We start from the raw sequence: 11,029 nt of genomic DNA, 5'->3' as shown, positions 1-11,029 counted from the left end.
TAATAAATAACACAACGTTTGAGGACAGGAAGGTTTGCATCAGTGTTTGACTCTTGTTGCCCGTTCTTGCATGCCCAGGGTACTGCCGATTGCCACACTGGGGTCAGGAAGTAATTTTTCCTCCAGGCCAGATTGGTAGGGTTGCCAACCTCCAGGTACTAGATGGAGATCTCTTGCTATTACAACTGATCTCCAGCTAGGGTTGCCAACCTCCAGGTACTAGCTGGAGATCTCCTGCTATTACAACTGATCTCCAGCTGATAGAGATCAGTTCACCTGGAGAAAATGGCTGCTTTGGCAATTGGACTCTATGGCATTGAAGTCCTTCCCCTCCTTAAACCCCGCCCTCCTCAGGCTCCACCTCAAAAACCTCCCATTGGTGGCAAAGAGGGACCTGGCAACCCTATCCATGGATTTGTTTATGAGACAAACAGACTGCCTAATGTATTGATAATCCTTGGTACAAGGACTGTTGCCAAAGCAAAGGCTGCAGTACCTCCTTCCTGCCAGCTAAGCTGACAACACTCAAGAGCATCATATGAGTGGGCATACAGTGCAGTCTTAAGCAGAGTTACACCCTTCTAAGGCCATTGAAGTTAATGAATTTAGAAGGGTGCAACTCAGATTGGGATTGCACTGTTAAGCCACCATCACTTCTCTTTCCCAGCAAACTGCCACTGTGGTACAACTAGGCCCTGTGGTTTAGCAGAGTGTTTCTTTGGTTTAAGACATGCAGTGGCTTGCCCTCTCGATGGCTTGGCAGCTTGGCACTACCCCTGCTACTAGCAATTACCAGTTTACCATGAGATCCTTACTGCATGCTTCAGAGCAACCTTTACCTTTTTGTCTGAAATGGATGTCCAAAGCAAAGCATTAGTAATAGATCAAGAAATCCCTGTCTTTTTGACTTCATGCAGCAAACCCATTATTTTCTAAAACAAACGTCTTCATCACTGCTAACCTCATTACAATGTATGTTATATTGCAGGCTCAGATATGGAACAACACGGATTTTAAAATGGATAGGCTGGAATAATGTATTCTGTTGCAGCCACTGATTTTGTCCCCCCCCCCCCCCTTTCCTTAGCTTTTATTTTTATTTTCGTTTTCCCTTGATTTTAGTTTTGTTGCCTTTTAGGCTGTTTCTCTCTCTCTCTCTCTGAGTTACCCCAGGCTTAATTTTGCTACCTAGCTGAAGCTTTGTGAGAAGGAAGTTTCACTCCTTGCCATAGCTCTATAAATATTAATTGTGTGCACTTGTACCTCAGTGTGTGCTGAGACATTAAAGTGGTTTACACTGTGCATTTTTATAATTTTGTGCAGAACAAGAGCAGTGGAAAGGAAATAAACAGCCATGGTGTTTTAGGGCATAATGGTTCAGTGATAACACTGAAGGGCAGAGAATAAATTTACTAAGCCACTGGCCCTAGAACAGGGGAGCTCTCTCTCAATGGAGAAATCTCATCTCTTCCTTGGTTGGCTGCAATAATTTGGTTGCCACAAAGAAATGTGACAGATCTACTGCTACTCCCTGCATTTTGTAGCCCCTTGGCCCTGACTCTTTGCATATCTTTTATCTGTACATATATTCCTACCCACTTAGGACACCCCATCGGGCCTCCCTTGTTATGCATTTAAGAAGCTGTCCATGAAAATTTGTGCTGTGCTAAAATCTCCCTTAAATGTGCCATATGCAGCTACGTACCTGGGGTCCAGTTTTAAGCTCCAGGTGAAAAAAAATTATTTTGCCCGGGCATTTATTCTGGCTTGTGTTTCCTGCCCTGCGTGTGTGTGTGTGTGTGTGTGTGTGTGTGTGTGTGTGTAAAGTGCTGTCAAGTCGCAGCCGACTTACGGCGACCCCTTTTGGGGTTTTCATGGCAAGAGACTAACAGAGGTGGTTTGCCAGTGCCTTCCTCTGCACAGCAACCCTGGTATTCCTTGGGGGTCTCCCATCCAAATACTAACCAGGGCTGACCCTGCTTAGCTTCTGAGATCCGACGAGATCAGGCTAGCCTGGGCCAGCACTATCCCCCATTAACACATGTTTTTGCAGCTGGATTTTTAAATGGTTATTATATTATTTTGGTGTTAAAACTGTATAAGTGACTTTTGTGGGTCAATAGTTGCAAACGTAAGGCTAAGAGAGAAGGACATACTTTTTTAAAAACAAATACAAAAGTGTTAGGCCATTTTTGCATGGTAATTAGCAGCACGTTCCAGGCTGAATTGCCCCACATATTTTTTTTGAATTTTGCACGCTGAATCGTCATTCCGGAAGTGACTGTGAAGCCAGCGCTTACCTGCTTTGCATTACTAAAGAAGCCATTTAACGCAACCTTTGGTGTTTGCCACAAAGAATCTCCAACAAGGAACAATGCAAAACAACAGAGGTGCGTTAGCTATGCGTATGCTAATAGCTATGCAAACAGGAACAAAGGAGCAGGCAAGTGGGGGGAGTGGAACTTCTCCTTTTGCGTCAGGACTGTGAAAAGGCATTTTAAAAGTCGCATTTTAAAAAAGAGCTTTGAGCGAGCATCAAAACTGACCATGCAAAAATGGCCTTTGTCTTTAAGGAGCCACGGGACTCTTTATTAGTGAAGCATGTCAGCTGTTGGGGATATATGGGAGTATCCAGCCTAGGGTTGCCAGGTCCCTCTTTGCAACTGGTGGGAGGTTTTTGGGGTGGAACCTGAGGAGGAAAGGGTTTGGGGAGGGAAGGGACTTCAATGCCATAGAGTCCAAAGGCCAAAGCAGCATTATATAACACATACAGAATATATTCTAGCATATATTATATATTCTGGGAGGGAAGGCAGCATAGTATAGCCCGATCTCGTCAGATTCAGAAGCTAAGCACAGTCAGCCCTGGTTAGTATTTGGATGGGAGACCACCAAGGAATACCAGGGTTGCTATGCAGATGAAGGCAATGGCAAACCACTTCTGTTAGTCTCTTGCCTTGAAAACCTCAGCAGGGGTCACCATAAATCGGCTGTGACTTGACGGCATTTTACACAAACACACACTATATATTCTAGCACGTATTATAACCTGGGGTCACACAAGTTTTTACCTGGCAGTCTTGTGTGGCACCCTCCCAGGTATTTAACAGTTCCTCCCCCACCTGGTTAACCAGGATATTTATTGAGCTTCTGATAACCTTCTGTACATGGCCTGGTGAACTGTGCTTGACTCAGTGGCTCAAAAGTCATGCTGGTCTGTTATAACAAGTTGTAACGTCTTGAGTAGTGAAGCAAAGTTTTATGTAATACATTATTTACTCATGCTACTCTCATAAAATTTAATAAAACCATGGTTGTAAAAAATAATAATACAAAAACCCACACAAAATTTCAACCAAGAATAAAAGAAATGAGTGTTTACTATGCCCAGGTTACATAGTGCTGCTTTTGTTCAAGGATGGATTGCCCCTTTCTAGTAACACTGCATCAATTATTTAGAAAGTCATACATTTTTAAGGCTGTTTCAGTGATAATCCATTTCTAACAACAGTAACAGAAAAGTGCTTTTATGTTTAAATGCTTTGTTGCTTCTAACTTCCATTCCCTACCTCTGCATTTGTCTTTACCCTACATGTGGTAATCACCCTTTCTTTAGTTTTTGCATGACTTGATCCAGAGTAGTTTACTAGTTAGAATGTCAGAGCAGGATTTGGGAGAGCCACATTTGAATCCCTGCTCTGCCACAGAAGTTGCATTTATATCCCACCCTTTCTTGTGGTCCAAGGCGGCTTTAAATAACAGTTTAAAACATTTTCAGTAAAAACCAAAATAAAATAACGTAACTCCCAAGCAACTTCTTTTCACTGCAAGCTTCCTTCTACAAGGAGGGCTAGGGTTGCCAGCTCTGGGCAGGGAATTACCTGGAGTTGGGGGTTAAGCCTGAGGAGGGTGGGGTTGGAGAGGGAAGGGACTTCAATGCCATAGATGGACTGGGTTGCCAACTTCAGGTTGAGAAAGATCTGGAGATTTTGAGGGTGGAGCCTGGGGAGGGTGGGGTTTGGGGAAAGATGGGACCTTAGTGGGGTATAATGCAATGGAGTCCATCCTCCAAAGCAGCCATTTTCTCCAGGAGAACTGATCGCTATAGTCTGGAGATCAGATGTAATTTCGAGAGATGTAATTTCGGGCCCCACTTGGAAGTTGGCAACACTACCTAGTGTCGCCAGGTCCCTTTGCTCCACCGGCGGGAGCTTTGCGGGGGCATGGCTGTTGGCACGTGATATGCACACGCACCCTACACAATGCGCACGCACCGACAGCACTTCCGGGTTTACATCACTTCAGCTGGTCACTGGGCTGCCCTGTGGATTGGCAGGCTTTTCCCGCCCCCACCAGGCAATTGGCAAGCCTAACCCTACCAGAGGATGGCATTCCATTTTAGTGGATCAAAAGTTGTAAAGGCTGGATGTGTGTAAATAAAGCAAAATAAAACGGAAGTCTAGAGGCACCTTACCGTCTCTATTCCAGCCTAAGTTTTCAACAAACTTCTCTGTGTTTTGGCTCTCATCACAGTTCTCTGGCATGTGTTGTTGGTGGTGTTGTGAGTTGCAGCAAAAGCAGTTGTTCGGGACCATTCTTCCTCTACACGCACCTGAACGACTTACAGATGATGTCTCTCCCCGCCCCACCCCCAGGAGTAATTGGGAATTGACTTCGTAACTGTCCTAGCACAGCCAGATGGCATCACAGCATGAAGTGCGTGCCGCAGTGGAGAAGTGAGTCGGCAGCCCGGTGTGATCCCTGTTGAGACTGCACAGCTGCTACTTGCATTAAGAAGTGGACTGTATTGGCTCAGGGTAAGTCCCTCTGTCAGTGAGGGACATTGGCGAACTGCCCACTTCCTGCTGCGATAAATCAACGGCAGCAGGAAGTGCCATTGCATAGATGTGCCCTGACGATAGTGTGATAACATTCAGGAGCAAGGCAGAGTTTTCATTCGAGGGTATGGCAGAAATAGATTTTTATTGGCGCTGTAATGTTAAATCCACTTTTTAAAGTGCAGGGACTGCTGTAATAATTCAATTTTGACCTGAAGTATCTGGGTACAACAATATTGTCCCTGTTTTTACTTTTCTTTTATTCCTGTTCTTAAGAGAGAGCCAGTGTGGCATAGTGGTTTGGAGCGGTGGAGTCTGATCTGGAGAACCGGGTTTGATTCCCCACTCCTCCACAAAAGCCAGCTGGGTGACCTTGGACTAGTCACACTCTCTCAGCCCACCCTCCTCACAGGGTGTCTGTTGTGGGGAGGGGAAGGGAAGAAGAAGAAGAAGAAGAGTTGGTTTTTATATGCGGACTTTCTCTACCACTTAAGAGAAATTCCAACCGGCTTACAATCCCCTTCCCTCCCCCTCCCCACAACAGACACCCTGTGAGGTAGGTGGGGCAGAGAGAGCTCTTAATAGAACTGTGACTAGCCCAAGGTCACCCAGCAGGCTTCATGTGGAGGAGTGGGCAAACTAAGCTGGTTTTCCAGATTAGAGTCCACTGCTCATATGGAGGAGTGGGGAATCAAACCCTGTTCTCCACATTAGAGTCCACCACTCTTAACTACTACACCAAGGGAAGATGATTGTAAGCTGGTTTGAGTCTCCCTTAAGTGGTAGAGAAAGTCAGCATATAAAAACCAGCTCTTCTTCTTCTTCAGATTACAGGGCCTCTTGCCTTCAAATGAGGCTATCCATTGTGCCTCTGTATAAAGCACTAGGGTTGCCAACCTCCAGGTGGGCCCAGACATCTCCCAGACATCTGATCTCCAGATGACAGAGAACAGTTCCCCTGGAGAAAATGGCTGCTTTGGAAGGTGGACTCTATGGCATTGTACCCCACTGAAATCTCTCCCCTCCCCCAAACCCTGCCCTCCGCAGGCTCCCCTTCAAAAATCTCCAGGTATTTCCCAACCCAGAGCTGGCAATCCTAATAAAGCACAACTCTGGGATGGGTTGCTTGTTTTCATCCAGTAGATATAATCAGGAAAGGGCCTCATGCAGAATCACGAAGTCATTTTCACTCTTCCATACTCTAAACCTTTTTTGGGAGTTGGAGTAATATGTGCCTTCAGGTTTAATTCGGGGGAAAAGATGTTTGCCTTAATAATCAGAAGAAAAATTGGAATAAAATAACAAAGAAGGAAAGATGGAAGAGTATCGTGCAGTTTGCGATGGAGAGTACATTTGATGCTTCACCAGCTAGCACTGATTAAGCTACCTGCTGGAGACTCCATCAAACTTCATATCATCTTAAAAACTGCACCACCAGGCAGCTGAACTAGATTTGATAGCCTTTTAACAGTGTGACATTCTAGCAACAGATTGGCAGTGTATCGTCTGCCTTTTTTTTGTTTGTTTTCGTAATAGCATCCCAAAGCTAACAATTGTGTTTGACGCAATGAACATAAAACAAAAGTCTCTCTTCACCACCCCCTTTTTTACTTTAGTGCCATGGAAATTTGGCAGAGATCATCTATGCAAGTTTAATAATCAATCATCTGGGGATATGGAAAGGCTGTAGTTAGCTGCAACCATGTTATATATTGCAATCTCCTTGGGAAGTGGAACATTAACTGTAAACTCTACATTTAGCAGGGATTTGATCTGACATAGTGTTGATATTTATACGATACTGAATCATTGCTTAAGTGTAACCTTATGCTTAGTTGAAGAAGGGTTTATTATTATATAAGGAACCTTTCCTAAAAGTACATGTTACTTCAAAGGCTTGTACAAAGCTGCTTGTACAAAGTGGCTAAGCCTGGCAACCAGCGGGAGGGCTGGAGCTGGGAACTGTTGGAATATGAGACTGCACATGGCAAGCAGATGGCAAGCAGATGTAAAAGATCTATGTGACAGCCAGGTGATTGGTGGTGTCACATGACAGCTCAATGACTGAGCAGAAAAACTGGCTTGTACTGGACTGAGCTAGATAGTCCTGGAGACAAGGCAGCCAACAGGTGATTGGCTGAGAGACTATGCCAGATATGTATATAGGTGTGTTATATATGTATTGGGTTGTGGGTTGTGGAGAGTTGATGACCAAGCGGAGCATTCTGTCACTGTGAATAAAAGAGCACTTTTGTACTACGTGCTGAGTCTTCTGTGCTTACTCGCCTGTAGAGCTGCAACGCTTTCTAACATACGCCAACAGGGTTATGGGCCCAGTTCAGCTCAACTGCGCTACATCCTGGAGGTTCTGAGCAGAGGTACTATCTGTGGAACAAGGGCTGTAGTGAGCAGAAGGCGAGTGGATGTCTGAGGTTGAGTCAGACGGAGCAGAGGAGGTGCCCAGCAGGTCTGTCAGCAGCAGTGCGTCTGAGGCGGAGGAGGAGAGCGACACGGAGCAGGAGCAGCAGGGAGCGGGAGAAATTATGGCTCAAGCTGCAATGTCCTTGCTTGTGGAGAAGCTCACTTCTACCAACTACAATGTGTGGGCGTTACGAATGCAACACTACCTTAAAAGAGAGGCACTGTGGATTTATGTCTCCAACCCACCGGATCCTGAGACGCCGCAGGACGTGGTGAAAGATGAGAAGGCACTGGCAAGTATAGTGCTGAGCGTGGCTGACGACCAGCTTGTCCATGTGACGGGAGCTTTGAAAGCGAAAGCAGCCTGGAACTCATTATCACAGGTCTACGTCCAAAAAACAGCTGGCTCTTTGATAGCCATAACGAGACGTTTGTACAGAACTTTTCTTTTGCCGTCAGTTCCTGTGAGAAACCATATAAATGAACTGACTGAATGTTTCCAAATGCTGGAGCAGAGGGGGAAGACTCTACCGGAGGATGATAAAGTTTATATACTCCTGAGCTCTCTGTCTGAGCAGTATAACATGCTAATTACAGCTCTGGAGTCGGTTGAAATTGATAAACTAACTTTACAGTATGTTATTGGAAGAATTTTGGAACATGAAAAGAGATTGCTTGCAAGAAATCCTGAGAAGCCTGCCAAGCCGGAGGGAAACCTGCCAAGCCAGGAGACGCGGAGGTTTGCCGGCGGAGAAAGGAATGCGGAGCAGAGAAAGCCGGGTGATTTACAGCAGCACGTGGCTCTGAGGGTCAGACGTTGCTACATCTGCAAGGCTACAAATCACTTAAAGCGTGACTGCCCAGAAGCAAGGAAGAAAAGCCGAAGGGACCAGTCGTCACGTGAGTTTGTGAGCGGTCAGAAGGCATCATTGGTGCTGACTGAGCACAGTGACACAGCCGGTGTCTGGATTTTAGACTCTGGTGCGTCACAGACCATTTGCCGGCATCAGGAACTTTTAAAAGACACACGGGACTCAAGTTTGCCGCACGTAAGCCTCGCTGATGGAAGGAATTCTGAGGTGACACGTGAGGGGAGTGTGTGGTTCCCAGCTTTGAACTATACATTTAAAAAGGTGCTATGTGTCCCTGAACTAGAGAATAATTTGCTAAGTGTAAGTGCCCTTGACAGGGCTGGATATACTGTAACATTTACAGACAAGGCTTGTAAGATATCCAAAGGTGGGAAAGTGCTTCTTACAGGGAAAATGTGTAATAATGTGTATGTGGTAGAAAATAGGCATGTGGAGGCAAAGATGATAACTAATAAGAGCCCCCATGACAATTGCATACATCTGCTACATAGAAGGTTGGCTCATGCAAATTATGAGACCATAAAGAAAACGCTAGCCTTACTGGGGAAGGAAAAAGTTAAAGAGTGTGGGAACTACCTGGATTGTGAGGTATGCAAAAGTTCCAAATCTAAGGCTTACCCAGTGGCTAAGCATAGTGAGAGACTCTCAGACACTGCACTAAAGGTAGTGCATGCAGATGTCATAGGCCCCTACAGGGAGAGTCACTCAGGTAACCATTACGCGTTGATTCTGGTGGATGATTGCACCAGATTCTCCTGGGTGTACCCTTTGAAAAAGAAGTCACAGGTGTTTGAAACATTTAGGTATTGGGCCAAAAGAGTGCAGAAACAACTTAAATGTACCTTGGATTCTCTCCAAACAGATTTTGGGGGAGAATTCATGTCAAATGAGTTTAAGAAATGGTTACAGGTGCAAGGTGTGAGGCACAGAGTTGCCAACGTGGCGGTGCCAGCAGAAAATGGTGTTGCTGAGCGACATGGGGGAATGCTACAAACAAAAATGTATTCCATGTTGCAGGATGCAGGGTTGCCAATGACATACTGGGCAGAAGCAATAAAGGCCGCCTCCTATGTTTCCAACAGGATCTGGACCAGGTCCATACAAGACATACCTTATAGGGTTTTGTACCAGAGGGATCCTAGCTTAGGTTACCTCAGAGTGTTTGGTACAAAAGCCTGGGTTGATGTGCCAATATCCAAGAGAAGGAAAGGAGGAGCGAGAGCTAAAAAACTAACCTTCCTTGGGTATCAGTCTGGCATGAAATCATACAGGTTTGCTGATGAACATAATTCTCTCAGCTACAGCAGAGCTGCGAATTTTTGTGAGAGTAATAACTGGGCCAGAATTCATGGACAGGAGGAGCCAAAAGAAATTGGGCTACCATTGACAGATCTCTCACAGGATGCAGATGGGGTGAAGCAGGAGGGGTCTCCTCAAAGGGCTTCATCGCCAAGGGCTGAAGAGGGGAGACAGATTCCTAGGGTGTCAAGCAGGAGCACTAAAGGAATTCCCCCAGAGAGGTATGGTTTTGAGACCACTGATGTAAATCATGTACAAGTCAAAGAACCAAAGAGTTTTCAGGAGGTAATGGCTTTGGAAAGCAGGGAAAAAGAGGCCTGGCTAGAAGCCATGCAAACTGAGTTTGATTCCCTGAAAGAGAATAAGGTATTCTCTGTAACAAAACTGCCAGCTCAGAGAAAAGCCATAGGGTGCAGATGGCTTTACAAAGTCAAACAGTGTCCAGAAGGGAAGATACTCCGTAAGGCCAGGCTTGTGGCTAAGGGTTATTCCCAAGTTGAAGGGCAAGACTTTGATGAATTATTTGCTCCCACTGTGAAGGCTGATACTATAAGAGCTGCATTGTGTAAAGCTGTCAGAGATAACATGTTAGTGCACCATTTTGATTTCACCACTGCATATCTGAATGCATCAATAAGTGAAGAAATATATATGGAGCAGATCCCTGGGTTTGAATGCAAGGGTAAACAAGGAGTATTAAAATTGCATAAGGCTCTGTATGGATTAAAGCAGAGTGCACGTGCATGGTCCCAATGCATTAGTGAAGCATTGGCAAATCTTGGGTTTAAGCAAGGTGTTGCTGATCCTTGTATGTTTACCAAATGTGTAAAGGGCTCTGACTGTGTTGTATTTTTATATGTTGATGATCTTTGTTTGTTGTGTCATACAAAAGAACAACTAAACTGGTTTAAGGAGACAACTGGAAAACTGTTTAAAATGAAGCATCTTGGTGACATTCAAAATTATCTGGGGGTAGAAATTACCAGGAACCCAGAAGGATATTTTGAATTGTGCCAGGACTCCCATGACAACAGGGTATGTGAAAGAGGTGGATGATAAGGTATTCCATGATAAAAATCAATACCAATCGTTGGTGGGTTCATTGTTATATCTGTCATGTTGGACAAGACCAGACATCTGTATGGCAGTACATTTGCTTTGCCAGAAATGTGCATGTCCATACATGAAAGACTGGAATGCAGCAAAAAGGGTGCTGCGATACTTAAAAGGCTCAGCTTCAGCCAGGTTGTGTTTAAAGGCTGATGCAGAGGAAACAATCACAGTGTATAGTGACTCCAGTTGGGGGGAAAGAGAAGAAGGAAAGTCTACCACTGGGTACGTGTTATTTCTACATGGGGCACTGGTTATGTGGAAGTCTTTAAAACAGACTCATGTAGCTACCAGCACATGTGAGGCAGAATATTCTGCATTAAGCGACAGTGAGATTCAGCTGGAATGGCTGAGTCAACTGGCTAAAGACTTAAATCTTGAATGTGAAATGCCTGTAAGTGTTTACTGTGATAATACTGCAGCACAGCAATTGGCTGGATATCAAGGTATTAGAACAAGAAGTAAACACATCACAATAAGATACCAGAA

This window comes from Euleptes europaea, chromosome 4 (genome assembly GCF_029931775.1).
Source record: "Euleptes europaea isolate rEulEur1 chromosome 4, rEulEur1.hap1, whole genome shotgun sequence".
Classification (NCBI taxonomy): Eukaryota; Metazoa; Chordata; class Lepidosauria; order Squamata; family Sphaerodactylidae; genus Euleptes; species Euleptes europaea.
The sequence above is the reverse complement of the archived record's forward strand: the minus strand, read 5'-3'. Positions refer to the sequence as shown.